This window comes from Rhinolophus sinicus, linkage group LG02 (genome assembly GCF_036562045.2).
Source record: "Rhinolophus sinicus isolate RSC01 linkage group LG02, ASM3656204v1, whole genome shotgun sequence".
NCBI lineage: Eukaryota > Metazoa > Chordata > Mammalia > Chiroptera > Rhinolophidae > Rhinolophus > Rhinolophus sinicus.
The window spans coordinates 79689873-79709450 of record NC_133752.1 but is presented as its reverse complement, the minus strand read 5'-3'; the positions used below and the strand labels follow the sequence as shown (position 1 = coordinate 79709450).

At 40.5% G+C, this 19578-nt stretch overlaps 1 protein-coding gene across 1 annotated transcript in view; it reads right to left on the bottom strand.

Annotated features, from left to right (window-relative positions):
- CWH43 (cell wall biogenesis 43 C-terminal homolog) overlaps positions 1–19578 on the bottom strand; it is a 101050-nt gene that overhangs the window by 63316 nt on the left and 18156 nt on the right. Inside the window, exons 3-6 of the mRNA XM_074324671.1 lie at positions 8977–9096; positions 6973–7001; positions 6272–6537; positions 2179–5347 (exon numbers count right to left, since the gene is read on the bottom strand). The gene's annotated coding sequence lies outside the window, so the exon portion shown is untranslated. The remainder of the gene's footprint in view (positions 1–2178; positions 5348–6271; positions 6538–6972; positions 7002–8976; positions 9097–19578) is intronic.

Here is a 19578-nt window from a genome sequence, read left to right as displayed (position 1 = left end):
TTTATTCTTATCAAAGTATGTAATAGTTTTAAGAGTCACATAATAAGGACAAAACATCTTTCCCCTGTCCTATCCCTCCATGTCCTTATTCCCCATTCCTCACAGGTGACCACTTTCAACTCCTTAGCTTTTCCTTGGTATTTACTTCCATATGTCTATTTCTTGTTTTTTTACAAAAATTTATACATTATTGATTTTTTTATTGTAGAAGCTAGAGGTTTAAATCTCTTCACCCAGACACACACACACACACACACACACACACACACACACTTCTTCATCTATCCAATAGTTGTTTCAGTTATTTCACAAATTTTTAGTAAATCAGTAGTATGTTTATTATATTAGTATTATGCCCGTGCTGGGCCATGCCGTCATCTTTTATTTCTCATACAATTTTTTTGGTCTTCTCTAGTTCATAATTGATCTATTTTTTTTCCATCTACTTACCCGTGACAACCACAAATTCATTCCCAAACTAACCCCCAGAGCTATAAAACCTCATGAGAGTCAAACCCAGGAGGTCTTCTACTCTTCCCTTTGTCCTTGGAGTTCTCTCTCTGGCTGCCCGCTACTGTTCTGCTCCAATCTGGAAAGGTTTCTCTCCAAGCCTAGAGAGCTATTGTCCTGGAGCTTCTCTTTCGCCCCATTTGAGAAATTGCTTTCACCTCTTGCCAGTTTTAAACTCCCTATTTCCAGGATCCCATGTTTTCCTCTTAACTGGTTTACTGCAGTGGCTTCCTGAGAGAGTGCATGAGAAGTAAGAAGTGTTTTTTTTTTAGACTTTCTCTACAAATGCCATTATCCAAACTTGTGGGAACAATCCATTGAGATTGAGAAATTATTAGACTAGGAAACACCTTATTGCAATTATTCATGCCAAGGTTTGAGCAAGTATGACAGAAATTCCAATGGAACAGGGGCTTGAACAAGATTGAGGTTTTGTCTCTCTCACATAAATGTTGGCCTAAGTAATCCCAGGCTGGTGTGATGGCTTCACAGTTATCAGGAGCCCAGGCTCTTTCTATCTTGTTGCTCAGCATTCCCCAACAGGCAGATTCCCCTTCATGATTCAAGATAATCACTTCAGCTCCAGGCCTCACATCCTCATTCAAACCAAGAATAAGAAAAGGGAAGGAGAAGGAGAGAGGACCGTGTTTGAAGGACATTTTCTAAAAGTTGCACACACTACTTCTACTTATATTCCTTTGACCAGAATTTAATCATGTGATTGCATTAATAGTCTATCCTTCTATTATTTTTGTTTTTAACCTTATCTTCATGGTAATGATTTTTGAAGGTTGGCATAGTTGTCTTCCTGGTTACCTTCATCCATGCTGGCAGCTTAGGCTTCAGAATTATTTTTAGCTTCCTTGGTGGTGGAGGCCATGCAGGGAAGATACTATGCACCATGTGAAAGAAAGTGGTTTGCATTGAGAAAAAAAGTAATACTACATGAAGAGAAGGGCAAACTGGCTTGGGCAGAGAAGAAGTCTTGGCAGCGTTCAAGTCCCTTGTTCTATTTGTTTCTAAGACCCAGCTGCACGTATGCCCTTCCCATGGTTTGTTCAGTGCTTCCATGAATCCTGTTATCAGTAAATCTTCCCTTTTGCCCAAGCCAGTTTGATTGGCATTTTTGTCACTTGAAAACACAATAATCTTGACTAATTCATATTCAAACAAAGCAGCTTGTTGTAATTGCAACAGAGCTTTCTCATTGTACACATGGCTAGTTTCCCAGGGGCAGAGGTTGGGAGTGATGGCCAAAGGGTACAAGGCTTATTTTTGAGGTGAAAACCTTCCAAAATTGAGGGTAGTGATGGTTTCATAATTCTGTCAATACACCAAATCTCATTGGATTGTATACAGTGGTACCTCAGTTTTCAAACATAATCGATTCCAGAAGACCATTTGAGTTCTGAAACGTTCAGAAACCGAGGCATGGTTTCCCCATAGAAAGTAATGCAAAATGGATTAACTCATTCCAGATCTTTAAAATCAACCCTTAAAATGGCAATTTAGCATGAATTTTGCTATCTAATGATACCACAGATCCATAAAATGATACACAATGAAAACAACAAACATAATATACTGTACTGGAAAAGGAATAATAAATAAATACAACGTAAAAACAGTACTGTACATGATAAAAATGAAAATGTAATTTTCACTTACCTGCCACGATGATAGTCATGGTTTGGATGTGGGGTCACCTTCAATAGTAACAATATGTGGCTGTTCTTCAGGTGTTCTCTAGCCCTCTTCCATAATCACTGTAGGTGACTCCTCTCCTGCCATTCCTTCCCTTGATTATTTACTCCACTGACACCTGGTTTAGACTCACTGAATCTTTACCTCACTGAAAATTTTTCAATTGACGTTTGCTTTTTCCGATGTTTTAAAATGTGTCTAAAGTGAGACATAGCATTATCATTGAAAGTGTTAGTGGCCTGACTTACAGCAGCTTTATCAGGGTGATATTTTTCAATAAAAGTTTGCACTTCAACCCATTTTGCACACATTTCTTTGATCAGTGCAGTAGAAACACTGTGTCTTCCCTCCTCCTCTGAAGACAATTCCACAGTTGCCACCTGTTCCTGCTCCGTCAGAATGTGCTGAAGTTCTTCAGTGGTGAGTTCAGACTTGTGGTCCTTCACTAACTCCTCCACATCATCACTACTCACTTCCAAGCCCATGGACTTTGCCAGAGACACAACATCCTCAACAATAGGAGCATCCTCTTCAACATCCTCAAGTACACGTTCAGGGACAGCGTCCGGCCACAATTTCTTCCATGCTGACTTCATTGTTCTATGAGCCACATCCCTCCATGCTTTGTCTATGAGATGTAAGCAATGTAGGATATTGAAATGATTCTTCCAGAACTCTCTGAGGGTTAAGCTCTTTGTCCGAGGTCACCTCAAAGCACCTTTGGAACAGTGCTTTGGTGTAAAGCTTCTTAAAATTAGATATGACCTGCTGGTCCATGGGCTGGATGAGAGGAGTCGTGTTTGGGCACAAAAACTTTACATTGATAAAACTGAACTCTTCCATCAACTCGTCCTCCATTCCTGGGGGGGTGAGCTGGAGCATTATCCGTAACAAGCAGGCACTTCATTGGAAGATTTTTGTCTTGGAAGCATGTTTTTACACTTGGCCCGAACACTTCATAAACCCACTCAGTAAAAAATTGCCTGGTTACCCAAGTTTTGCTGTTTGTCCTCCACATCACAGGCAATTTGCTTTTTATGACATTGTTTTTCTTAAATACCCTGGTTTTGGCAGAATGGTAGACTAGCAAAGGCTTCAACTTAAAACCCCCACTTGCATTCCCACAAAATAAAAAGGTTAGCTGGTCTTTCATAGGCTTGTGTCCTGGCAATGACTTCTCCTCCTTTGTTATGTAGGTCCTCTTTGGCATTTTCTTCCAAAAGAAAGTTTTCGTCACAGTTGAAAACTTGTTGGGGAAGGAAACCTTCTGCCTCTACATAACCTTTAAATTCCAAACAAATTGGTTGGCGTCTTCTTTGTTGGCACTGGCAGCTTCACCTTGTCTCACCACATTGTGTATGCCAGTTCTCCTCTTAAACTTTTCAAACCACCCTCTACTTGCCTTGAAAATATCACTCTCAGCACTTGTTACAGGGGTGTTTTTGATGAGGTCAGCATGCAAATGTAAAGCTTTTTCACAAATTATGCTCTCACAAATGCTGTCACCGGCCAACTGTTTTTCATTTATCCATACGAAAAGCAATTTTTCCACTTCTTCAATTGTCTGTGTTCTTTGTCTTGTAAGTGTTTTAACACCTCTTGCAACACTGGCTCCTTTAACAGTTTCTTTATTTTTTAAGATGGCACAAATTGTAGATTGGCAATACCAAACTGTGTTGCCAGATCACATACACGGACACCACTTTCATGTTGGAAATAATTTCCTTCTTCACCTCTATTGTTGTTCTGTTAATGATTCTCTTGGCTTTGCAGCTTTTATCCATTTCTCACATCAAGGGGTGATTGGCAGAGGGCTCCTGATATGACATGAACACAGATTGATTGCACACAGTCACAAAAACAAATTGGTTGCAAGAGAGCTCCTGAGATTAGCTGAACACAGATTTATGCACTGGGTTCCACACAGTCACAAAAACAAATTGGTTGCAAGAGTGCTCCTGAGATGAGATGAGCACAGATTGATTGCACACAGTCACCAAATAAGCCCAAATATCACCTCCGTGTTGCGCGGGTGCTCAGGACTCAACAGCCAACAGCTAGGCCTCAGGATCTTGCACTCAGTGGAAGCCGCATGACAAGTTGGACTTTCAAAGTGTGTTCGAAAACCGAAGCATTTACTTCCGGTTTACGCGTTGGTAAACCAAAATGTTCATCAACAGGGATGTTCGAAAACCGAGGTACTACTGTACTTTATATATACTATTTAAATTAAAATTATTTGATTATTTTAAAATTGAATTTTATCATATGTGCATTATATTTCAGTAAACTTGTTTTTGAAAACCATTATACGTTATAAAATTGCCACCAGTGAATCAGGACCTGGTCAGGACCCCCATAATAGAGGACTTGCAATGTCCCCAACCTCCCCATTCCTTGACCTATAGCCTAAGGATAGATCATCCTCCTGCAGCTGGAGCTCGGAATGTACCCTGTCTCACCCAGTTCCCTGTTTTAGAAAATTACGCTGAAATTTATGATTAATACCCTTACACTTATTGATTGCAATCTCTGTGGTCTAGCACTTTTTCCAGGCTAACCCTATCATTGTTCCTAAATTACTGACTCCACCATTGCATTGCCAGAGGGAAAACTCCATGCAGACCCCCGAACTGTCATGTAGCTGTCGACAAAAAAACATCAAACCTAAGAGAAAGCTTATAAGAGTTTATCTGAGCCAAACTGAAAAACATCCAACCTAAGAGAAAGCTCATAAAGAGTTTATTTGAGCCAAACTGATGACAATTGTCGGGAAGCAGTTTCAAAGGATTGAGACAATGCTCTGGAAAATGGCCATTTTGCAACTTATTTTATACATTAGAATCAAAGGAAGAGGGTTACATGAAATCCATTGGTTGTAGATTAAGGGGGTGGGAGAAAGCAAAGCAGGGAAATCTCTGGGATTGGATAAAAAGCAAAATGGAGAGACACACACTTATTTTTACATTGGTGGATATAGGATAGTTAATAGAGTTTTGCAGAACATAGAGATGGTATTTGGGGAACAAGATAACAATGAGAGATATTGTAGTTTCCTGCTCTGGTGTGGTGGTTTGTGACCTCTGGAGGGTCCAGAAAAAGAGATTGCTCTGACGTTCCAAGGGTATGTTATCTAAGATGCAAAAAGACAACAGATAGGCTCACTTAAGGTAAAGACTGACCTTTGTCCAGGAAGCTACAGGCCAGGGATGTGATTCCTGCCATGGCCCACCTTAGTTAAGAACTTTTATGCTCACCCCATCCTATGTGGTTATTTTCAGTCCCTGAGCTTGTCAGGTTTAACAGGTGGCCACTTTTCCGTCCACAATAGAAATTGGTCTGACACTGAAAAGCAAATTATGACCCCAAAATTTCAGATCATACCCAAAGCAGGAATTCATTAAAGGGAAGAGATAAATTTCAAATAAAATAAATAGGTTTTTGGATTATTTGATAATCCCATAATGAAGAGGAACAGAAATGTATTTAACTGGAAAAAGTATTTAAGTTTCTTGCTAATTTGACATGAAATACTGCTATTTAAAGAGATAACAGAAATTATGATATACCAGTTCCACGAGGTCATAGAGACAAAAACTGGTAAATAAGTGCTGTGAATTCAAGCAGTATTCAAGATTAGATACTGTACAAGAAAGTTAGAAAACGTTCTGAAATCTTACAGCTTGTATATGAGTGATAGAGATTTCCCCAAATTTGAACATAAATCTCAGTGTATTTACACATAACATTACAAATTAATTGTGAAGCTGAGGGAAAATTCTTCTCAATTATCAACATCAAACAAATTTTGATGAAACATGATTAAGGAAAATCTGAATTGTCTTTCTATTCTCACCACAGAAAATATTGCAAAATCATTTTTTTTATGGAGAGAAAAAGTTTTTTAAATGTAGGGGAAAAGTGTGTTAAAGAGGTGTGTGAGACAGTTAAATAATAAAACATACTTTATTTATATGCATTGTGCAATGTCTGTAGTTGTTAGTTTTTTGAAATAGTTTGTTGTCATTTCTTTTCTCATTTTAAAATACTTTCATACCTGATTTTTGTATTGGTAATTTTGTATTCTTTCATCTTAAAGAGAGCCGCCTAACTGAGTATCCTACAGGTTCCACAAAACTAGGGCCTGGGCCTGGATATAAGTTAAAATGGCTATGTAGTTTCTTAACAGGAAGAAATCTGGGCTTCTTTTTGCAGACGCTGACCAGGTGGTCACCGGACAGTGGGTTGTACTGGGCCTTGACCAGCAGGTGGCAGTGAAGTAGAGCAATTCCAAATAATATCCTCAGTTGCCAACAAAAATAGCTGCAAGATAAAAGGTTATTTTTACATACTGCCTGGTACCAGATGTTTCACTTTGGTGTTTTGGAGCATCGTAGAGGAAGAATGTTTTAAGAAAGATCTGAAGCATAAATATAGCTTTCCTAACCAGTTAAAATATACTAAATGAGTCTTAGAGGTATGACAATTAACTTCGTGAACTTGTTGCAACTACGTTGCTAACCCTTTTTTGATATCAGAGGGATTATTCATTACAAATTTGTACCAAATGGACAGTTAACCAAGTTTACTAGTTGGAAGTGCTGAAAAGGCTGCTTGGAAAAGTTAGACAACCTGAACTTTTCGCCAATAATTCATGGCTCTTGCATCACGACAATGCACCAGCTCACACAGCACTGTCTGTGAGGGAGCTTTTAGCCAGTAAACAAACAGCTGTATTGGAACACTCTCCCTACTCACCTGATCTGGCCCCCGATGATTTTCTTTACCTGAGTATAAAGGAAATATTGAAAGGAAGACATTTTTATGACATTCAGGACATCGAGGGTAATATGATGACAGCTCTGATGGCCATTTCAGAAAAAAGAGTTCCAAAATTGCTTTGAAGCGTGGACTAGGCACTGGCATCAGTGCATAGCTTCCCAAGGGGAGTACTTCAAAGGTGAATGTAGTGATATTCAGCAATGAGGTATGTAGCACTTTTTCTAGGATGAGTTCGTGAATTTAATTGTCCAATCTCATATATTTAATAGCAAGTTGACCCTATCCACCCACCCTTATTATAATTATTTGGTTATACCGTTATGAGCACCATGCTTCAGAGTTTTACTGCACCAAAACCAGTTTCTCCTAAGGTGTATCTTCTTCCTTATTACACTGCAGGAGAGGCCATTGATTTTCCACTTAAAATAAGCCTCTTCTAATCTTGAAAAGCAAATATCAATTTGCAGAATCTGTTACATGCAAAACTGAAAGAATCTCATGTTGATAAAGAACAGCCATAGCAATTATAGCAGCACCGTGGGCCAGTGGCAGGTGGAAAGATCAATGTCAGTTAAACCCCGGCGACCTTTCGAACACTAGTGCACAAGTTGGATCCTTGGCATAACTCTAACAATAATAGCTAGGGCTGGCTCTGTGCCAGGCATTGTTCCAAGTTCTTTATGTTGTTTTATTAACTCAAATAATGCTCACAACAATCTCATCAGGTGGCACTAGGTATTATTACTTCTGTTTTCAGATGAGGAAACTGAGCCACAGAGAGGTTAAATAACTTACTAAGGTCACACAGTAAGTGACAGAGCTGGGCGCTGAGTCTAGGCAGCCTGGCTCATGAATTGAGGCACTTCGCCACCTGCTACTGCCTTTTGCTACAAATCCAATCCTATTTTTATCCCTTCAGAAGAGAACATCATTACGAAACAATCAGTGGGACATACCCTAAAAACAGTGATACCATAATGTTCCAGTCTTTAACAATGACAAAAAATGATGCTCTCACTAAGTCAGGTTCTCTCCTCCATGTTAAGAAAGCTGCACTGCCCTAGAGTAGAAGAGAACGAGAACTCAACTTCGCTCCCTTTTCTCCTGCCGTGACTGACCAGTGCAGCTGCCAACTCTAACTTCCCACAGAATATCACTAAGATTTCTCTGTCCGTGGCATTCCCCAGAGTCTCCATGGCATTATCCAGAGTCTTTCTTTCTTTGCTATGAAACTCAAAAGAATAGACTGTACTCACATTCCTCATTGCCTAGTCATTCACTCACCCCTCAGTCCTCAAACGGACTCTCCTCCATCTGCTCCTGGGAAGCTGACCTCAGTGAGATCACCTCCATCACCCAGTCAGCTCCACCTCTCCCAGCCTCTTCCCTCAGCTTAGATATCCTTTCTCCCTCTGGTCTCCTTCTACATCTCTGCCCTATCATAGCCTCATTTGCTGATGTCCTCTCCTGTTTTCTTCCCTTCTTTTCTCCCATTCTACACTCTCCCTCGCCCTCTGATCTGTCTGGCACCACTTAGAAACTGACGCGGTCCAACACTTTCTTGTTCCAGCTGCTCTCCTTTGCTCCCATCTCGTATTTCCTGCTGTCCATCATACATCTGTCTTTGGATGTCTCCTCTCATAACATCCAGAATAGTGCCTTCTGCCCACCCACTGCATTCCTTTTCTTACATCCCCTCTTTCAGCTAATGACATCATCCTTCACCAAAGTTACACACCCCAGCACCACCTTGCACTGCTTCCCTCCCCTTGATTCTATCTGGTCCGTGAGTGCTGGCGACTCTCCCTCTAACTTGTTTCCAGCCTCATCCCCCTCAGTCTCCATTCCCACAGCCCTTGCTCAGTTTCATATTCAACCACATCGGCTCTGCATAATAGCATTTCCTAATTTGTTTATCAGTTTACTGTCATAGCCACTTCCCCAATCTCCATCTCCCAATTTCCACTCTATCCCACTTACCTTCCTCAAATAAAGACTGATGGGGCGGCCGGTTAGCTCAGTTGATTACAGCATGGTGCTACTAATAACACCAAGGTTGCAGGTTCGATCCCCACATGGGCCACTGGGAGCTGCGCCCTCCTTTAAAAAAATAAATAAATTATGTCCTTTAAGGACTGCTGCAGTCCAGTCCCAACTTGTGTTGCTCAGTTCACCTGTGATTACAATGCCCACTCTACTCCCTCACTCAAACACTCTATATTAGCCCCCATGCTGGACAGGGCAAATAACATACAAGTAAGCTTACTAGTAGACAGCCTGGGGTCAATATCTAAATCAACCACATCCAGCTATGGGACTTTGGAACTATTATTTAATCTCCCTGTACCTCAGTTTCTTTATCTACAAAAAGTCTGCAATGATCTTTCCTAACAAGAATGGCTATTCGCTGAACAAATATTTGTAGAGTATCTACTATGTACCAAATATTGTGCTGAGAACTCAATAAATATTAGTTCCTTTTCTCTATACCTACTTCCCCTTCCCTTTGTTAATGCAGTTCTTTCTACCTGAGCAGACCACTCTCCCCTCCCTTCCCAATCCTTCAAGCCGAGGTTCAGTAGTTATTTGTGACATAAATGTCACAAATTAGTGAAGGAGTGCCTAGCCTTGCCTTGAGGTTCCCCCAGCCCTCAAGACAGGACTCAAACTCCTTCCTCAGTGTTTGGAACCAGATATCGTGCAGTGTATTTTGTTAGCTTTCTAATGCATTCTTTCTTCTTCTGGACTGGGAGCTCTTTGAATATAGGAATGGTGTCTTACGTATCTTTGCACTTTAGGCATCTAAATACGTATATTCAAGAAGAAAAAATGCATTGTTACCTACAGTTACCAAGACTTTACCACTCTTAACATGATTCTCTGGAAATTAATTATAGATACTCTGTTGAAGTATCCTGAACATTTTCAAACTGCCTTTCTTATATTGTGCTGAATAACTTCCTGCCTTGATACAATAAAACCTTGTTAATTTGATATATGAAGCACAAAAGAAAATGGGCTTTGAATGAACTACTGAGTTGTTTTTTCTAATATTTATATTAGAAAACAGTTGTTGATTAGTTAGCTACAAAACAGCCATTGCTAATGTTTGCGTATTATTTTGAAGTAATGATGTTTAATCACATGTACTTGTTTCTGCTAATATTACCCACATTTTAGTTACTTTGGTTTTTTAATTTTTTTTGTCTGTCTCCCCCTGACTAGAATGTAAATGTCCAAAAAGGCAGGAATCTTGTCTATCTTGGTCACTGCTGTGTTCCCAGAGCCTAAAACAGTGTTTAATAATATTTGTTGACTAGATGATGAATAAATGAATGCATGCTATTTTTTAATTGTTAATAGAATGTACATTACAATGTAAAATATTATGTATACCAATATATTTAAGAAATTAGGGGCAACCGGATGGCTCAGGTGGTTAGAGCACGAGCTCTCAACAACAAGGTTGCCGGTTCAATTCCCGCTTGGGATGGTGGGCTGTGCCCCCTCCAACTGAAGATTGAAAACAGCAACTGAACTTGGAGCTGAGCTGCACCCTCGACAACTAGATTGAAGGACAACAACTTGGAGCTGATGGGCCCTGGAGAAACACACTGATCCCTAATACTCCCCAATAAAATGTAAAAGAAAAAGATTTAAAGTTTCACAAAAAACATTTAAGAAAACTTATTTAAAAATTAGTTGAATTATAACATAGATGGTCCAATATTTGTAGATGTCTTCATTTGTACAACCCACTAACATCTCAAGACCTCATGTCTTAATGTCTATTTGAGTTACTAACCCACATCCTCTAGCAAAACCTTTTCCACACTTCTTTAGACCCAAATTCCTCCCCCATTCCTTTCCTTCTTTAAAAACACCCTTGCTTCTTTCTTTACTTGAAAGTTTAGGTCATCTAATGTGAACTTCTCAGCTTCCTTCTTTTCTAAGTTAAGTCATCATGAACTTATTCATGGTTCTCATTCCAAGCCTCATACTGTTTCACCTCGCTACATTTCTTCTTTTCCCAGAATTCTCTTCCCAGCTCCACAAGCCTGACTCCTTCACAGCTTACCACGGAAATCATTTTCTGCATGAAGCCTCCTTGGATCTCTCCAGCCAGAAGTAACCCATTCCTTTTCTGTCACTTCTCAGCACTATGTGTACATTTCCTTTAGGGCATCTTAACAAAAATAAAGTCTCCTTTCTGGAAAGCATTGTAGGTGTTGAGAAGGTTAACAGAACAAGGTTCCAGCCCTTGAGTAGTTTGCTCTCTAGAAGGAGTGTAGTATAATAAATGGCCATGAAGAAATATCATAAGAATGTTTTAGATCCCTTCTTAGAATATAAGCTACCTAAAGCAGGCCTTTGGTTTTCTTATCTTTATATCCCACAAAACATTTTACATGGTATCCTGCACTAAGAAATGCATGTTTCTAGGTTATTAAGAACATTCTGGCTTTTTGAACAAAAAAGTATTTGCCTGCCCTTCACATAACATTGTCCAGAGAGGAAGTCCGCCACTGTTATTCCCAGAATGAGGCAAGTTTCCCTATGATCAGTCAGCAGGTATGGAAGAGAAAGTTGTGTGCTAAAAAAAGAAATTGTTCCTTCTTGTTTTTTTAAATTTAGCCTGGAAGAAATGAGGACTGAAGCAGAAAAGGGGAAAAGGGGAAGGAAGATGTACTAAGACCTGGAGAATCCTGAGTTGGCAGATGGTTGTTTTCCATCAGCAAAGAAGGGGGAAGAAATGGGAGAGGGAGGAAAAAGAAAGGAAAGAAAAAGAAAGAGAAGGGGAGGAGAAGAAAAGAGAAGAGCGATATTTCTGGGAAGAATACATTGTTTTTATGCCTATCAGAACCTAACTAGAAGTTGGTTTTGTTTTGTTGGGGGTTTTTATTAATAATGAAGTTTTTTGTGTGTTTTTTTTTTGTTGTTGTTGTTGTTGTTAATGTTTTCTAAATGTATGACAGGATGGACGAAACTTGAAAACATTTTACTAAGTGAAAGAAGTCAGTCATAAAAGGCCACATATTACATGATTCTATTTATAGGAAATATCCAGAATAGGCAAATCTATACAGACAGAAAGTAGATTAGTGATTCCCAGGGGCTGGAGGGAGGAGGAAATGGGGAGTGACTTCTAAAGGGTCTGGGGTTTTTTTGGGGGGTGATGTAAATGTTCTGGAATGAGAGTTAATGGTTGGGTTATTTTGTGAACTTACTAAGAATTTCACTGAATTGTACATTTTAAGAAGGTGAATTTTATGATATGTAAATTATATCTCAGGAAAGCTTTGCTTTTTAAAAAACTATCCTTAACAATAAAACTTTAACATCCAGGCAAGGAAGTCTCTCAACCCACTAAGCCACCCTTCCCTTTGTCAGACGCCCAAGCAGCAGGAATTATGTGGCCAGCTGTAATGCTAACACTGCCAGCTAAAACTAGGGAGACTTCTTTTCTTTTTATTTGAGAAACCATCCTTAAAGTCTATAGAGATTTTTTCACATGTCTGTTTTTAATTGAGCTGCTAGATGGTCTTTAAGAAAAAGAAAAATTTGTGTAGGTATAACTTCTTTTCTCACATTTACAATCTAATTAAATAATGAAGCATACATTCACATGTCGAATGATAAACAGTACAAGAGTTAAACAGCAAAGACCACAAAAGTGCTCTGATTAATCAAGAGGTTATTTCTAACAACTGTATTATCTGTCAAAAAAACTGGGTACAACCTAAAAGTCCAACCTTTGGATGATAAATTATGGTATATCCCTCCAAATGGAAAAAAAATATTTTTGAGGAAATATAGAAAAAATTAGAAAATGCTCATGAAACTCTCATAGAAGGACAAAGAAGACACGAAACAGTTTACAAAGTATGGTTCCCAACTTTATCAAATATGTTCATGGGTAAGTAGAGAAAAGACTAGAAGGAAATGCTGCCAATATTGACAGATGTAGAATTACAGGCTTAGCAAACTTTGGGATGTGAACCTGTGGTACTTCATTTTAATTTTTTTAATTTCTGTTTCAAACAGAAAATACCTAAATATCATAAAGAATTTTAAAAATACAAATGGGTACACAATGAAAAGTAATTCTCCTTCACAGTCCTGTCCCTGAGTCCTTAGCTTCACTGCCCCCGAGGCAACCCCAGTTATGGCTTCTTGTGTGTGTTTGGAGACATAGTTGTTGGCTGGGCTAGAATGGTTCCCTTCCTCGGTGAGTAGTTATCCCTGGAGACAAGAACTAAAGACTATTCCTTCTAGCTACCTTCCTGCTCCACAAATTCACTCTACAAGGATCTTAATATTTGCCTTCCCTTAGCAAAAAACCTAGCCTGATATTTTGGGATTCCCCCGGCCCCACAAGTTTTTTCCACTTTGCTCCCTGGTGCTTACAATCCTCCTACCTAGAATATAACTTTGCATGCACAGTAAAGGTAACAGAGTAAAAATGTAAATGTTGGGTGGGCTCAATACTGCAAACATGTTATTCCACGACTCGTCATGATCCAGCTGATTGCACAGACAGTGGATCAAATGGCAATTAACCAATCATCTTTCTCTGGTCTCTTGCCGCTCTGGCGAGTGTTTCCCAAACTTTATTGATTCACGTACCATCTTCAGAATTTTGCTTATGTACCTATTCTATTATTTAATTTTTTTAAATTAACTCACGTTTTCTTCTTAAATACATGTACTTTAAGAGAAATTTTAATAGTATACAGTGGTTTTTAAATTCACAGTTGAATATAACTATTAACATTTGTAAATGTGCGCATGTACCTACGGATTATATATGAAACATTTAATAATCCAGATGGCGTGAATGAGCAGTAGGGCTCTGTCAGTTCTCACCAGCTGAGTGTCGGCCCTGCACAGACAGCCCACCTACCATCGTCCTGTGTACCACCAGCAGGACACTTACCATATTTTGGAAACTCTGCTGCATCCATATTCCCTTCATTTGCTAATTTAATCTTCCTAAAATGCAAATGCGATGTTGCTTTCCTGATCAAAAATTGTCGCTGCCCATTGTCCCACATCTCTTACAGCAGAAAAGCCCAAACTCTTTATCTTGGCATTCAAAGCCTCTGTAATATGACTACAACTTCCCCTTAATGTATTCATTTCATAAACATGTATTTATTGAACACCTATTATGTGTCTTTCCAGCTTTATCTTCCATTACTATCTTTAGTGAATTAAAAAGTACCCCTTTAACCTCTCTTCACCCCCAGAACATGTCCTGCTCCTACCTGTCTCTGTGTCTTTGCTCATACTATTCCATTGTTCCCCGCCGCAGTGCCCCTCCACTGCCAGCCACCTCCAGCTGTCAAAATCCTGCATAGCTTCAGAACTCAGCTTAAATGCTTTCTCCTCCATGAGGGCATCTCACATCCCTCTGCACCAGAAACAGTCTCTCCCTCCTCTTCTCTCCCACACCCTTCGGCCATCTACAAGGTACTGAAGTGCGTCATAGTTCTATCCATGCGTGACTTCACTCCCTTACAAAATGAGTATGTTCCCGAAAGCAATCTTGCCTGACCAACTTGCCCTCGCTATCCAATGTCTTGCCCAATCCCTTGCATCAATTAATAATGTTTTTGAACTCAACTTAATATGCAAACTGCCCCTAGCAATATCCTTACCTATTCTACACTATCTCAAGTTTAAAAAATGCCAATCAGCCCTCAGACATACATTAATGGAGTTGTCACTTGTCCAGAGAAACCTGTATTGGGAGGTTTTCCAAAACTTTGCACCTGCTTTACAAGCCACCAAATTGTGTTGTTCCAATGGCTCGCATTTCAGGGCCTAGGTGGAGTGTTTCAAAAGACTAGAAAAAGAAAGCGTAGGGAATTGAAAGATTCATAAATCTTATCTGTGCCAACGAGTTGCAACTAGTACTCCATGTAAAAGATGCCAAGAGGGAGAGTCCCTTGTGAGTCAACCATGGTGCCCAGGAAAACAATGGAAAAACATTTCCAGATGCTTGGCCACCAGGAAACAGCACCGTCATTCTCTATTAATTTCTGAAATAGCTGGAAAAGCCATAAAGCACTTTGCATCTTTATTAGGCTATCAGCCATTTTAGACTTTTACCCTTTGTATGTTCCCTATCTAGTTAAAAACTATAAAACTCAGCTCTAAGTAGGCCTCAGTAAAGTGGTATGACATTTATTCAGAACTTCTTAAATGTCCACCTGCCTCATAGTAGAAAAAAAAATCCAAAAATTCATGGGAAGAACAACATAAGCAAAACCACTATCCCTTCTTAAAGTGTCAAACTGTTTGAAATTCGAATCTTCAGATCACCAGGTGGGAAGCTGCTGAGTTTGTTTCCCCTTAATGATTCTTTTGCTTTGATTCCTATGGCCACCATCAACTCCTGTAACTTCTGAGGTCTACACTCCTCCTTTAAGGACCTGATTTTTGCATATCCAAGAAACATTGCCTTGCTCCTTAGTATGGTAGAGACAGGATAGAATTTTCATGAAGACTTACAAAATGTCAAAAGGTACACAAGGAAAGTAAATACAGAAAACCTAAGAAACATTCTAGTTCAGTGGTTCTCAAACAGGCTTTCCTCAGGGACACTTAGCAATGTCTGGAGACATTCTTTACAGTCAGAACTGGGGAGATGCTATTAGCATCTAGTGAGTAGGGCATTTCATTCCTCCTGCTACAGTACCGACGGTACAATGCTGCAAATCTTCCTACGCGTCCAGCACAGCCCCTGCAACAAAGGATTATCTGGTCCAAAATGGCAATAGTGATGAAGTAGAAAATCCCTGGTCACAGGTTGAGGGCCAAGAGAAAGGAGAGGTCCCAGCCTTTTGGTCAATATCTCAGATGACAATCAGAATAAGATAGGGCTGGGACTCAGAGAAAAAGCGACCACATGGAGAGGGTCATGTAAAGAAAGACCTCTTTCTCACCATCTCTCCTTAAGTCACACTGACATCTCTGGGATCAAGTCCAAGAGAAAGAAAGCTCCCCATTCTGAACCCACCACCCTTCTCCCGTCGAATTCTGGGACCGAGGCCTCTTGCCTAGTTGATGAGACAATGAATTATCTCACCCTTCAGATATGACCTCACTCCTTACACATATCCCTGTGGCTTTACCCTTATATCCAACAGCATAAACATACATTATGCGAAACAATCACCATAGCATTTACATAACACCAATCTCCGTTTATGGCCCAAGACAGTCACTCAGGCGCAAGTAGCATCCAGCACTGACAGCTGTAGCAGCTAAGGAAGAATGGCCCAAATACTGTCATGCATAGAAAGTCATCCATCCAACAAGCCCTGGTGCCAGGCCCTGTGCTAGGTGCCAAAAACGTCATGCTGAGCAGGATAGATACGGACTACAAAAATGAGTCAATAAATTGGCAGTTAGAGTGAACAATGGGCCAGGCACAATGCCATCTGCTTTATGTACATAATTTCAAATGAGTACAACAACAATCCTATGAGTTGGATACTTTAAGGTTGAGAAAACAGCATCGGGAGGTTAGGTAACTTTCCCATAGTCACGCTTTTCTTAAGTTGTAGAGGCATGATTCAAATGCAGAGCTGTATGAAGCCATATTCCAAGCTCCTAACCCCTCCGGGGACATATCAAGAGGCACCTTTAGAGCCCAAGCCCCTTATTCTCTTCTGCCCCCTGTCTGGTAACCACAAATTTTCCACCCCTTCAATGGCAATAACAGGAAGGACAGTAAGAGTGGGATAGGGATGGTGACTCATGCTTCTCCTCCCTAATTATTTCTGCTGAGGTGCCAACATCAAATTGAGAACCCTTAACATTTATTAGAACCAACAGCCCACCAAGACATTGGAAACGTTTTCAGAGAATTGCCCATATAAACTGGGCCTTAACACCAAGCCGTTATACTGCCTATATTCTCACACTTTCAAAGAGTAATTAATTCCACTGCAAAATAAATTGCACTGGAAAAAGTATAAAATATAAATGAAAAAAAGAACTACCCAATTTATTTTAGGAAGATAACATAACTGACAGCAAAACCCTGACATGACTTGCACACAAAAAGAAAGATAGGAAATAGCATTTCTTCCGGGGAGCCTTCCGGTACTACTTAGCCAAATTAAGTATGTAAGTGTCCTCTAGCTCAGAAATTAACTGAACCTGTATCCTGCGGACATTCCCACCCAGGTCCGAGAAGGAAGTGTCCATGGCACGTCGCTGCCGCACGGGGGCAGCAGAGAGCAAGAAACAGAACAATACAATTCACTTAAATGAAAACTATATTACACAAAGCAACAATATACAGTTTTCAAAATCATTCAAATAGAAATAAATAGAACCATTAAAAGGGTTGTTTGTTGGGGACAATAGGGCCAATATATGGGATAAAAAGATGAATAAATGCAGGGCCACATTCTGATCTCCATAAGCCCTCAGTCCTTTTGCATTTGTGAAATTTTTGTCCATAAAAAAATATGAATATCATATTTTACAACTGTGTTGGTATAAAGATGAATGTATTAATAGTATGTGTAAAAACATCTTCTTTGACCTGCAAGCATATTATTACTTCTGATTTAAAAGAAGTTAGAACACTTTTGCGGGACCCTCAAAGCACCCTGCCTATAGTGAGTGCCCAAGGATCAATTGAATGAGTGAGTGAGTGACAGAGGTGCCTTGTGTGAACCAGGGATAATTATGTGCTCCAAACTGAGGAGTATGATTCACTCAGTCCTCTGAATCAGAGGTCCAAAATCCCTTCCAAAACAAGCAGTTCCTTAGGTGTGGTAGAGAACTCTGGTTTCGTGGGATAGTACAAAGGCTTAAGGAACAACAAGTCCCTGCAAAGGTGCCGCAATTGGGAAATGTGGAGCTCGTGGCCTGAACTCACTCAAAGGCGTCAGCCCAGACACCAGCCTGCCGTGTCCTGGATGCCACAGCAGAGCTGGGCTCCCACTCGCAGGCAGGAGGCGCTGTGGCTCCTTTAGTCTCCAGGTCACAAGGACCCACCCCAGGAAGCCCTGTGGCCATGCGGGGGCATAAGAGCTAAGTGCTGTCGCTTCATTTCTAACTTGTGAAGATGTAGACATGTGCTATGCAGGCTTTCATGTATACTGTTGCCCTGGGCCCCTCAAATATAAGGGGTAGCCTGTGGCCTGATAGTTCTTCTAAGAAGGATGATTCTGCTGCACCACCCTAAAACTGGCCTTGCATAATCAAAATCAGTCATTCAGACTCCCAAGACCCCTTTCCCAGCCAGTCAGGCTCCAAGACGCCTGGGCAGACGAGGGTTGGGTATCCGCTACCATCCCAGACTCAGAACCATCACAGCATGTGAGTTCTGGGTCCTCTACCCCAAAAGTTCCTCTCTTCTCTACTTAGGGAAACACGCATGTACACACACACAGACATATATAAACAGACACACAGGGAAACACACACAATACATACAGCGACATACATGCACAAGCATACTCAGACACATATGCAGACAGACACACATCCATATACACCCACATAAATACAAAGACATGCATTCACACACAGGTATACCTACACACAGACACACACAAACACATCCACAGATATACACATAGAGACACAGCCAGGTTACAGTTATGAATTCAATCTTTAGGAAAATCCAAGGTGTTGATTGAGTTATGACGTTCCAGAGTCCCCAACGAGGGATCAGAATCTCCCTAGGTACTTTTACCTCAGGCGCTGTGCTGATTATTCTCCAGTGGCTCCTTCCAATCCATCCTCTGCCCTTTTCTGCCATGGCCTGTGTGTGTCCCAGGAGGCTGACCCCTAGGGACTTCCCTACCTGGTCTCGTCCAGCCAGGCCTGTGACTTTGGGAGGAATATGCATAAAGGGCTGAGGGAGGAGAGGACGCTCCAATATCAGCCAGGCCTGAAGGGCTCTCCAGATGTGGCTTTCACAGTGAAGGCACTTTTACATCTTGTACTCAGAAAAGTATTACATTGAGGAATCTTTCTCCACGTAACAACACGACTTCAGCGAAGACTAGACCCTACCTCTACCCATATATATGAACCCTTGATGAAAAGAGATGGAATTCTCTGGATTGAGCTTGGACCTACTCGACCTGGACTGGGTTCTTGATACTTCCTACACGGTTTTATTTGAGACTGAATAACCCAACTTTTGGGAAATGTACTAACAACAGGCCATGGTGTGATTAACTTGCTGAGGCCACGGGACCAGATCATTCTCTCTTGTATAGTTTCCTATGTAGGTAATGAGTATTTACAATTCTCAATCATTTAGGCAACAGATTCATCGTCTAAGGCAAGTAGGCCAAAGACAGAAATAAGGAAGAAATTCCCTTTTATTCTCTAGGGGTGGGAGACCATTGGCACAAACCCTGAAGAATTTAGAACCTTCCAGTAGGGAGTGAGCTGCCCCAGCCTAGTGAAGGGGACCTAAGTACAATTAGAGAGCCTGAGGACTGGTCTGGTCTTTCTCTGCTGTGTTGTACACCCCTTTCATTGTTATCAAATCTTCAGGAAACTCCTTAAAATAAAGGAATAGGGAATGAAAAGACAAGA